The 12,221-nt window shown below is 48.7% G+C and overlaps 1 protein-coding gene across 10 annotated transcripts in view; it reads right to left on the bottom strand.

Moving 5' to 3' along the window:
* Positions 1–1,003, bottom strand: part of AKAP13 (A-kinase anchoring protein 13) — a 227,226-nt gene extending 226,223 nt beyond the window's left edge. For 9 of the 10 annotated variants that reach the window (XM_072871545.1, XM_072871548.1, XM_072871551.1 and 6 more), the window contains exon 1: positions 869–998. The gene's annotated coding sequence lies outside the window, so the exon portion shown is untranslated. Of the gene's footprint in view, positions 1–868 lie in introns of all 10 variants that reach the window. The other variant, XM_072871546.1, reaches the window with a different exon arrangement.
* Between the last annotated feature and the right edge of the window lie 11,218 nt (positions 1,004–12,221).

Below are 12,221 nucleotides of genomic sequence, written 5' to 3'. Positions count from 1 at the left end.
AATTTACAGGTTAAGAAACAACCCCCCTTTCACAATCCTCATCCAGAAACTCCCGCATTTGCTTCAAAAGAAGAGCGTCTCCACTCCAGAAGAAAAAAAAAAACCCCACATTATATTTTCAAGCAACAGAGTGAATGCATGAAACCGGCCCCACGGCAATGACCCTCTGAGTAACTTCAAAGGCCCACTCATCCCCAAAGGTGAGAAAAACCAACACTGGCCCGTTGCTTAGGAGACTCCGATATAAAGCCCAGATTACTTTCTTTGCAATAAACTGCGATACAAAGTTGCGTCAGCGAAGGGGTTTGGGGTTTTTTTGTTTAGCTTTTTTTTTCCAGATCAAGATATCAATATCTCAATGGTGAGGAAGCGGAGGGAAGCTGGGGGCCAGGCTGGGCGGGGTGTGGGGGGGTGTGCCCGGGCACACACTCGGGGCACCCTCCGCGCCCGCCACCCCCGCGCCGGCAGCGGGGGGACCGCGCCCGGCCCCGGCCTCGGCCCCGGCCCCGGCCCCGGCCCGCCGCGCACCGCCGGCCCGCAGACAATAGCGGCGCGGAGCAGCCGCGCGAGAAAATACATCAAATAAATTTAAAACAAATCATAATAGTAAAATGAAAGGGAATAAAGACACGCGAGGGTGAGGGGCCGCCCGGAGCGGCTCCACGCGAAGTTGCGCGGAGAAAAACCCCCGAGGAAGAGGAGGAGGAAGGGCGGGGGAAGCGTGCGAGGACGCGGGAAGGGGAGGGGGGCTCCCGCACACCCCCCCCCCCATCACCCCCCCGGGGAAAAGACCCCCCCTCCGCCCCCGCCCTCGGCCTCCCCAAACTTTCCCCCACCCCTTCGCCCAACTCCGGCGGGGCAGACTCACCGCGGGGGCCCGGCGGGCGGCTTCGCCCCTGGCAGCGGGGCCGGGAGGGAAGGGAAGGGAGAGGGAAGGGGACGGGGAGGGGGGAGGAGGCGGCCGGCCGGCAGCTCTCCGCCCGGGGAGGCGGGCAGGAAGGAGGCAGGGCCGGGGGCTGCGGGCTCCCAACCTGAGCAGCGCCGCCGCTGCCGCCGTGCCCGCGCCGCGCCGCCAGCCCGCATGCGCCGCCGCGGAGCCGCGCGGAGCGGGGCCGGCCCCGGGCAGCGGGCGGGGAGCGGGCGGTGGGGCGGGGGGTGCTGCATGGCCGGGGGGTGTTGCATGGCCGGGGGTGTTGCATGGCGGGGGTGCTGCATGGCCGGGGGTGTTGCATGGCGGGGGTGTTGCATGGCGGGGTGCTGCATGGCCGGGGGTGCTGCATGGCGGGGTGTTGCATGGCGGGGTGTTGCATGGCGGGGGTGTTGCATGGCAGGGGTGCTGCATGGCCGGGGGTGCTGCATGGCGGGGGTGTTGCATGGCGGGGTGCTGCATGGCCGGGGGTGTTGCATGGCGGGGGTGCTGCATGGCCGGGGGTGTTGCATGGCCGGGGGTGTTGCATGGCGGGGGTGTTGCATGGCGGGGTGCTGCATGGCCGGGGGTGTTGCATGGCGGGGTGCTGCATGGCCGGGGGTGCTGCACGGCGGGGGTGCTGCACGGCGGGGGTGCTGCACGGCGGGGGTGCTGCATGGCCGGGGGTGCTGCATGCCCGGGGGGGTGCTGCATGGCCGGGGGGTGCTGCATGGCCGGGGGGTGCTGCATGGCGGGGGGTGTTGCATGGCCGGGGGTGCTGCATGGCGGAGGGTGGCACCGCCGAAAACTTGCCCGGGGATAAGTTTCAGCCGCGCTTCCGCCGTCTCCCTACGCGGGCAAGGGCCGGCTGGGAAAAGCCCGGTGTGGGAGCCCTGGTCTGGGCGAGTGCGGGTTCCTCACCTGCCGGCCTGTCACCTGGCCGCTTCTCCCTCCCGTTTGCCCTTTGCCCGTTTACTCAGCTGCTGTGGGAGATCCGTCTACTTGTTTATAATATTGTGCTGCTGGTGTGAAAGGACACAGGCAACTTTATATGCCACGGGTTTATTTCTATTTGAGGGGGATACTTCCTTCCTACGCACTGCACTTCAGCTTTAAGGGCCTGTTTTGCTTGGGGTTGCGTTTCTAGCATTCCCACCTCCAGCAGTTATAAAGCCTCTTACAGAACTGAGAGTTCAAGCTGTCCAGCCGTGAAGGTGATCGGCTGCACACAAATGCTGCACATCTGTACCTACCACAAAATCTAGCAGCTCAACTTGAGCCCCACCAAGCCAGCCCACGGCCTTGTCCCGCTCCTCACCGCCTTTCCCCTGTTGCTCTACCATTGTGTGAGGTGTGTACGTTTGATCGAGGAACATCTCCCTTACCATTTCCATGCCTAGCCCTGGAAAAACGGTGGAAATGGCAACCCACCATTAGCCAACGAATTCATGGGGCCTGTGGTCCGTGCATGGCTGGGTTTGAGGAGGCCCCTGGGAATGAAGATGCATGATCTGTTGTGGTGGTGACTTGCCTTCAGTTACCATTTTTGTTGGAAGCTCTTTAGAAATGTGTACATGTGGTGGCCCAACACTTCCACTCGGCTTAACCTACACCGCACAGGCGTATATCCCGCTAGCCCTGGCAGCGGCCGGGTGATCATGTCTACAAAGACAGTAGCAACGCTGAGTTAAACATGCGTTTCATGCCCCAGTAGAGCACGGCAGCTGACCCCAAAAACACTTTACAATACTTTCCAAAGAGACCTTGCTGCTGGCCAGAGCACTGGGCAAAGGCTGCAGGTAATTCCCGTACATCACGTTCTCTCTAGGTAGAACAGAAATAACAATACTGTGGACAGTGCAGAAGATTTTCTGCTGAAAACCCTGTGTGTGAACGTGGCATTGTCTTCCAAAATATGCACTGTTGATGCTGTTTAAATCAACTGAAATAATAAAAGTGGTTTCAACACTTGTGCAACGTTGTCATTTTGGAGACTGGAACGTACCAGCATCATATACCCTTTTCAACCAGGAGCAATAGTTTCTCTTATGTGGCTCCAACAGGGAGAGGCACGTGAGAGCAGGGACACTGGAAATACATTTTCATGTGCCTTCCTCCCACCCCTATAAGAAGGGCTTATGAGGCAGGTCACTTGGAAGTTCACAGGCTCAAGAAGAGAGGTCAGGCACAGTGATGGCTCAGGAAAGAGCACCATCTAGTGAAAAGCCACTTCTTGCAGAAACTCCATTCCCTACAAGTCTCCAACCAAACAATGACTAACCCAGCCCAGCCCAACCTACCTCATAACATCTGAGGCAATCCTGCGCGAGGTAGCATGGTAACAGATAACAGATGCCTAAAATTTTCCGTACCATGCACACTGAGATCTTTAGCTCTACCCTCCTGGTTGTCCATCAAGGGAACGTTTCTTCTCTGTTTGTCAACCCCAGCCTGGCAAGTCAACCTCTGTCTTCTGCTGCCTTGCTTGGAGCTGACACAGCCCTGGTCTTGCTGCTGGGGCCACCCAGTCACGTTGTGGGGATCAGAAGCCCCAAAGAGAGGGCTCAACCTCCCGGCTGAGTCTGTACCGGCTGTGTACATGCCCATGCATATGGGCTCACACCTGCTGCTCTTGCAAATAGTTTGGAAATGCTTTTGGGGAGTCTTTTCAGCATGAGGGCCCAAAGGTACTCTGCGAGCAACGCTGTCCAGGAGCGTTTACCATAGTCATAACATTCTAAACCAGGAGGCAAGGAAATTAGCATGGAAAATATTGAGGAAAGATGATGCAGCAGCTTAGCACCAAAGCAGGAGGATCAGCTGATGGGCCCCATCCGTTAAAGGTGTTATGGCCCTTTCAGTCAAAGGGCCAAAGGTAGGCAGGGCTGTGGGATGGGTAGACAGCTCCCTAGACTACCAGGGGGTCGGACAGGGGCTCAGTTTAGATCTGAGCCCAAGTCCCCCTTGCCTGTGGGAGGGCTCATGGTGCCCCAGGACCAGAGGCCAGTGAGCATCTGCCACGAAAAGCCTGTATCAGCCACTTCAGATGCCCAGCCCATGCTCTCACAGCACTTAATACATCTTTTTACCTCTCCCTTCCCCAAGATGTAGTCTGCGCTCTACTTTTGTCTTTAAATTGTTATCCACCCCCAAATTCTTTATCTCAAAATATCCTGTCTGCACCCACATATAACCACAAACCAAAACAGAGAGACAGTAGATGAAGGAAAATTTGCGCAGCAGCTTTGTGGATGCCAGCCTCCTGACAAATCATTTGCCTTCAAATCACCTCTGACACTGGTTCTCCTGGGTTTCACCATTTGCTGTCCATCCAGGTCTGTTTTTCAAACACTATAAAAAATAGTAAAATATATCAGATGTTCTTTCATTGCTTCTTCCAGGCTTTAATTTGTCACAAGCTTTGCTGCAGGGCTCCCTACTTCTTGCTAGGGAACTGGATTTAAGTGCGAGTTGCACTAGTGAATGAGACTGGAATTTGGATCTGCACAATATAATCTGAACATTTGTGTGTAGTGGCATGAATTAGCAATATGAGTGCATTGTTCCCATTTGCCGGAAAATAGCTGCCCTTGCAACTGAAAAGAAAACAGAGTGCAATGTAATGATGGAAGCAGCAACTATTAAAGATTTGTTTTCATCATGTTGAAGCAGCTACAAAACTGAGACACCAAGCATTTAATGTCGCTGACAACAGCACGCGGCATTTTCTTTGTGTTCCTGCTTGTTTGAAGACAGTGCCTGGTAGCTGAGATAACAGCAGCTACACCTGAAGAGATTTGAATATCATTTTTCTTCTTCAGATTCTACTAATGTCATCTCTAAAGTCCTGTGAGCAGTACAATCTTTGCTGCAAAATTATGGACTGTGGTTGAGAGCAACCTTCAGGAGAAGCTTCCCCATTCCTGTGAATGATATATCTCAGTTAACATGTAAAAGTTTTTAGTGTGTCACAATCATCAGACATTGGAGTTTGCCCTTAGGCCAGAAGATAGCCTGGAATGGGTGAACTGCAGTAAAACCCACCCAAACCAAAACACAAACACTTATGACCCTTCTTCTTCTGCCCCTCTGTGGGAAGCTTGTGGGGCTTTGGTGGGAGGAGAAGGGCAGTCTTGCACCTAGCTGTCCCCCACCACGTACCTCAGCTGCTCATCACTGCTCTTTCTGATTATTTCTCAATTCTGGGAGGCAGCGCTTATCAGTTGCTCATGCAGATGTCATTTTAGTTAGTTGCTCAATTGGTGGAGCACATCTATCAGGTCCACCTCTGCAGCTCACAGGGCCCCTCCATCTGCTGATAAGCTGTGCTAACACCAAGCTCTGAAAACTCCCCCTTACATATATCATTGGAAGCCCTGATATAAATACTGCCTTTTTCTTCCGGTCAAAAATTTCCAGTTACTTATGCTTAATGGACCTGAAAACAGGTAAGGGAACATCTCCGCTGACAGTTCCAGCAGAACCACACCCACATGTGTTTGTGACGGGGACAAATAATCTTATTTCAGATCATATTTGCTTTAAATATTCTCAGGACCAAAGAAATCGTCTGGCGAACTCCATGTTGTACCTACACCTGCTGCCTTGTTAGGTCTGTATCAGCAACTTCCAAGCAGTTATCACGGAAACAAGAAATAAAAGCAACTGAAGAAGGAGAAAAGCTGCACAATTGGCTTTGCCATCCCGCAGGGATAAGGCGTGTGCAGGTGTGCTGCAAAGAAGATGACGTTTCCTCCCCTTTGTGCTCCTCCTGCCTGGGCTCAGAAATAATAGTTACTAGAACAATAATAACTGGCACAGCCTCTGACTGCCTCTGGAACCTTTGGAGTTCTGACAGGTCTTGCAGAGAGACTCGAGCCATACCTGCGGGCTTGCCCTCCGTTCAGCCCTGTAGGATAGGTGCTAGGTAGAGCAGAAAGGGAGGGATGAAAGGAGACTTGCAGGCTGCAAACGTTGTTATCATTAAGCCTCCTAGGAGGCTTTTCTCTTGCACTTTGGCTTTACACTTCATGCTTTTTCAAAGGACGCTGTTAACAAGCGTCTGCTCTGGCCATGCTGTTCTTTTCAATATACCTTTTAATTTAATACTATTCTATTTCTGTCTTCAGCAAGGGTTGTTGTCCAGTTACGTGCAAAGCAAAGGATAGGCAAATCTATGCCAAAAGGCTTTATTGAAGTATCAGAAAACATCCATCAAATCAATTTACAAAACTGAATTATGTGGGACCCCAGGAGTAAAAAATGACAAACACAGAGAGTTAAATTGATAGCAGACCAGGATAAAAGCTTTTAGTCAATGCAGGCTATAAAATTAATCAAATGCAGTATACTCCCTAAAAATTAGAGCAGTTTCCTCATCCCCTGCACTCTACTCAATTTCAGATCTAAATAACATACAAAGTAGATTAAAATTAATCAATACAGCAGATCCCACAGTAAAGTAACTAATCAAGAAAGCAACACATGCATTTGCAACCAATTATTTATTACCATCACCACGTGTGGCCAGGATGTGAACGCATATGGCATCCCTGGCTTCTCTTGAACCGATGCCAGAGCTGATGGGTGTATTTGCGTTTTGTGTGAGGCAGGAAGAGAAACTGTCAATGTCTAGGGCACTTGGAAGTATTTGCTTGAATCTTGCGAATATTACGAAGGGTGAAACAGGCCAAAATTGTATCTATAGTGTGGATGTATAATGGTATCTTTTCCTCTGTCTAGGAGACGAGTGCTCCATCTCTGACTTTCACTATTCAGGTTTTCTCTGTATATGGACTGGATGAGACCTCCTAAGCTACAGAATGTGAGAGAGTCCTCCAGGTGTTAGGAACCAATAGCCCATAGGTGATGGCCAATATTTCCAGCTTATCCAAACATGTAAACACCATCTCCCGTTCATATCCTTGCATTAAATACCTGCCCAAACTTTTTCTATTGATGTCCATGAACCTGCTAAATGAAAAAGAAGTACCAAAAGAGATGCCTTCCTCAGGAAGATAAACAGAGAACACATGTGTTTCACAGAGGTCCAAATGCAGCCCAGGAACTCACATCTCGGACCATCAACTTCAGGCATATTCACAAAACCTATGGGCTGAACATGAACTGCTTTAAAAACTGCTCTGAATTTCCATCATCAGCCACCCACCAGCTGTTTTGCCAACACCTGTGTGTTACAACATGTACCTGTAGCAGACTGTGGTAGTTGGCTTCATATCTTGAGAACAAAGTAGACTCCCTTTGTTGAGATTTCCAGTGCTAGAAAGCCAGCAAGTTCCTCTCCTCATGTCATGAAGCCCCATTTTCTCACACACAAGTTCTGTACCCAGTCAGCCCAACTCTGCAAGATGACATATACCCACCAGATGGTCCTAGTACTTCTGCACCAGAATTGCTGATGTGCACAGGGGTCAGCAAATATGCACCGTGCTTTTCCTCGGCTTAACACGCTTCCAAATCACAGAAAAGTACAAAAGGCTACTGAACATCTCTGTTCAGCAGCACAAAGGGTTGACCTGTTAACAAGTGCAGATCTCTTGTGGCAGTGGGTTAAAATAACTTTGGTTATCAAGAGGGGAAAAGAAAGCTGCTTCACCATGCACTGTAAACCAACGCCACGTGGCTACTAGGAAATCAAAGATGCGTTGCCACAAATCCCAATGCCAGGAGTGACAACAGGGACTCAGGCATTCACTGGGTGCTGTGCATGCATGCAGTGATCCAGTATGGTTCAGCATGGCAAGCATAATGTCGTGACACATGAGGTGCCGCTGGTCATCAACTTTTATTACCACACTGCTTCCCTCTACCCTTTCTCTGAAGAGTTAATTCTGAATATATATGAATAGCACGTAGCTTTGGTAGGGTGGTTGTCCCCACTGTCAAAAGAGGTTTTCGAGGAGGAACCAGTCTCACGGATGCTCTTTTCTCCACATTGCCCAGACCAGGGAAGCCACAATAACAGCATCATTCCCCTCCCTGCCTTCGGTTGCAATAGCTCTGGCTGCCAGGGCAGCCTGGGCTTGGCTGGCTATTTGCAGCAGCAGGCGCGTGGGACGTGCTGCGAGGTGGACGTATTGCAGGGTTGGCATTCTGGCTTGTCAGGGTCTCCCCTCACTCCTGTAACGCTAGACTGCTTCTCAATCATTTCTTAGCAGCTTGGGCTAAGAAGCCCATTACATCAGCTGTGTCAAGAATGGGATACGGCATCTCTGGCATCCCAGGCTGGGAAAATCATGTTTTGCAACACACACTGACGTGCTTTTGTGTGGAAGGGATCTATTTCACATTAAGCAGCCGTCGTACAGTATTTTTGATCACCACCTGTAAGCAAATCCAAGCAAAGCTCATTCCAAGGTCAGCTGGGTATTTCTGCAGACTTATCTCCAGCCTTGCAGGCTGCAGAGCGGGCCACCACGCTGGCCATTTAAAACTCCGATAGATCAGAGACAGAACTGATCCAGACTGGCAAGAAAGATTAGGATCAAACCGCCTCCTCCGTCCCTGCGGCTCTGTATTGACAGGTGTCCAGGCTGTCATTACAGTTGGCAGACAACTTCAACTAATAAAGTCTTTGTCTTCACAACTTTTTTATTATTATTATTTTTTGCCAACACGGAGCAGTTGAACCATGCTTAGACATATTTGAGCTTTGTTCTTAGTGAAGCTGATTCAGTATATTACTGCATACCTGCCCTGGGAAGTGAGGTGGGCAGGGGCTGTGGCAGCAGCTATCTGGGGTAACCTGCCAGCCCGGAGAATTTGTTTGTGACTGGTTAAATAGCCATGTCATCTGAGAACTTCAGCAAAAGCTGTATTTCCCTTTTTATTAACTTCTCCCTCCTCCCACTGTCTGCCTAGATTAGCCAAGTGCAGAAAGTAACTTATGTGCTTACAGTAACAGATCGGAAAGTTGAGAGGCACCTCATCAAGCAAGGTCGCTTGACAGAACAGCAAATTAAATGCCTCGCATAATAAATGTCTCAAATATATTTAAAAAGTTGATGCTGCACAGATAGACAAATGATTTGGTGGTGTTTTTCTTGCACAATTATGCCTTTCAAAATCCTTTGCTTTCATTTTGATTCTCTCTCTCTCCTTTGTAGTATGTTTCCAAATGTTGGCCTCCATTTTCTCATGTTCGTCACAAGCCAAGAGCGTTGGTGCCTGTATACGTTCAACTCCAAACCACATCTGAGGGTTTAGTGTTACACAGGGAGAGAATCAAGTTAACTTCCCTGAAACCATCTCCCATTTATTCCACCAAGATGGGAATAAAGGTGCCCATAGCAAACTTTGCAAAGCATTAGGCATCTTGGGGTGGTGTTAACATTGCTGTTTCTCATTGAAGATAGTGAAATTACGCTTTTTACAAATTGGGAACACTGTTTATTTGATTGGCTTATGAAAAGGTGTTGAAAGCCTGAACATATGTAGGCAAACAGGTCTCTCCCTCTGTCATTAGTCTGATTTACACGCTAATCCAAATATCAATAAAACTATTTGTAATTCCTTTACATCTGTGTAATTATTAAAACCACAGACACTCCTGCCACGCTAAGTATCTGATTCTGAAAGTGAAACCAAGAGACTCATCTCTCTGTGCCACGTATGGCCACATCAGGTTACTCCTGTAATCACATTCGGTTCCTTTTTCGAGCATCTTTAAAATGAAAAGAGGAACTGAGTTATTCTCTCAGCTGTTGTGGCAACCAGAAGAATAAAGCCGGCATTGCAGCTTATGCTGAAACTCCTGGGTGAAGAAAATAGTTTTGGGCCAGGCGTTTGCAGCTGTGCGTGTAAAGAACATGCAAACGATGAAGACATCTTGCTGTACGCATGTAAGGCTATTTTGAAATCATTTGTACTTTTAAAATAATTTTATAACTAAGAATCCATGGGCAGGATTTGCCTGCTCATTTACTGTGACTCTATACACCATCTGATAATTGCTTCTGCAAATGCTTCTTTAGATATTGAGCTGTTTATTCTCACACAGAATTTAATCGTGCAAGATGTGACTGCTAATGATGGAAGAGCAATCCCTTCTAAATATCTGGACCTCAGCTGATACCTACAATCTCTGCATGGCAGCAATTTTTCCCATCTTTCATTACCTTCAGGTGAATCGTGGCAGTCCCCTCTTCCCAGCTACAGCTATGGCACCCTTTCAGCTATCACCCTCGGTCTGCACCGACGGGGTACCTGGCGATCCCTGCCCCTCAGACCTGAGCGTGCCATTTTCATCACCCATCTCTTGTAGCACAGGCAGCAAGAACCTGGAAATTCAGTGCCCTACAAGCCTCTGAAAGGTTTACCTAGAAACAGCAAACATCTAACTACCTACCCTGATATAATCTATCGTAAGTCTAAAAGAGAGGACAAGATACAGCTCCAGAAACTTAACGGGCTATGGAGGGTTTAGGTGTTTGCGCAATACTGCTTTCCTGCCCATTGGAACAAAGCGCCATGATGATAATTATAAAAGTGAGAATGAAGAGGTAGGCTAATCACCTTCCCTCATCTATAAAGGGTGTTGGTTGTTTTCAGCGTTGTACTGTATGTATGGTTTGTGTAATACGGCTGACTGGAATGTGTGCTGAAAGACTGAATGAAGAAGGGAACTGGCTGTGTTTGGCAGGGAAGATGCGCATGATGTGTCTCGTTACTATGGCTTTGTAGGATCACAGAAGTTAACATCTATTAGATCATGTATCAGACTTCCCCACACCCTCACACTACTTCTGCTAGTTTGGTTAGTTCCCTGGAGTCCATTTTTAGTGTTTTATCAGTTGAACTTTAAGTATCTCAAGCAATGAAATAGCCACCTTTTTTTCCCTCAGAGATTTCTGCGATCTAGCACCTCACAGAACTGTGTCTGGCTCTCCTGTCTGAAACCCTTTTCTTTGAAAGCCATGGAGCCATTTGCATGTCATCCACACTCACTAGATGGAGAGCAGCACTTTATTTTCTTTGCATCCCTTATTCAGCTCTCGCTTGGCTCTGAGCCCCCCAGGGCCAGTCACGGTAAAGCCATTACCTCCGTGCACGTGCACACCACATGCCTTCCCTGGGCAATTTCCACTGTAACTCAGCATCGGCTGCTTAGCCCAATGGCTGAAACAAGTACAATGAATTAAAAAATAGGGTAACAGGAAGCATTATTAGTCCCCAGGGAATTTGCTGCCTCCTAAAGCACTATTTCCTAAAGCTTTTAGAGCAGGTCTTGCTGCTGTTGCTTTCTTCTGCTCCTGCTGTCATAAGGAGCCCAAAGTCTTCTGCACTTTTCCCATCAATCACTTCTTGACCCCTGGACTCCTGTCCAACCAGCCACTGTCTCTCCTTGCCGCTTGCTCTAGACAGAGTCTCTAAACCAGGCTTACACCCTACACTCATGCTGTGGTTTTAGCAGTACAGTTCAGGGGTGTCCTCAGGAAAAAACCTGTTATGAGAAGATACACACTCTGGCTGAGTCTGCAGAGGCAGAAGGACTATCACCTCTGGTGCTCTGATGCAATAGGAGCAACAGCCAGAGCCATATTGAGTTCAGTTTTATAGGTTAGAAGTAACATTTTAAAATTGTATAAGTTATTCAGGTGCCAGCACTGATGGTGTAGCATCAGTTGATTACGTTAGTTCTTCACCCAATACACCCATGCTGCTCCCTGGTTCAAACTGGAAAAGGAGTGACTGCAAATGTACAAATATCCCCAAGGAATAAAAGTGTTGATAGTCCTCTCTGGGCCTAATTTTCTGTGGTAGGGGACTGAAAGTTTGGACTTCTTATTTGCAGCACAACATGCTGTGGATAAGTGAGCTACTGATCTCTTCCAGAAATGAGCTGGTTACGCAAAACAACTGAGAAGATAATACTTGTGCTGCTGCACATGTCCTTTCTATTTAGGGATGGAAAGGAAAGTGATAACTGAGGATGATTAGCTTCTGTGCTTGGCACCACCTTGCCAGCGGGTTGTGAAGTCACGCTTTCAGTTGTTGAACTGAGAATGAGATTATGCAAGGACATAGATGGGAAATGAACAGTGGCCCACCTATATATTAATAACAGCAATTAATTAACACTTACATTCAGAAATGTTGGAATAGCTAACCAAAGAAGCCAGAATTACTGAACAGATGGCTAAACTGAGACAGAAAGTAGTAAACCTAAGCCTCATTTAGGTTCTGGCCCTAAGTGTCCTACAAGGTTGATGGCAAAATCGAGAATACTCCAGACTGGACTGAATCTGCATCCACATCTAGCAGCTTCTTCGTTAGGCAACACTGCTAATTCAGT

This window comes from Ciconia boyciana, chromosome 8 (genome assembly GCF_034638445.1).
Source record: "Ciconia boyciana chromosome 8, ASM3463844v1, whole genome shotgun sequence".
NCBI classification, from domain to species: Eukaryota; Metazoa; Chordata; class Aves; order Ciconiiformes; family Ciconiidae; genus Ciconia; species Ciconia boyciana.
Note: the sequence above shows the minus strand (reverse complement) of the source record. Positions and strands in the feature narration are given on the sequence as shown.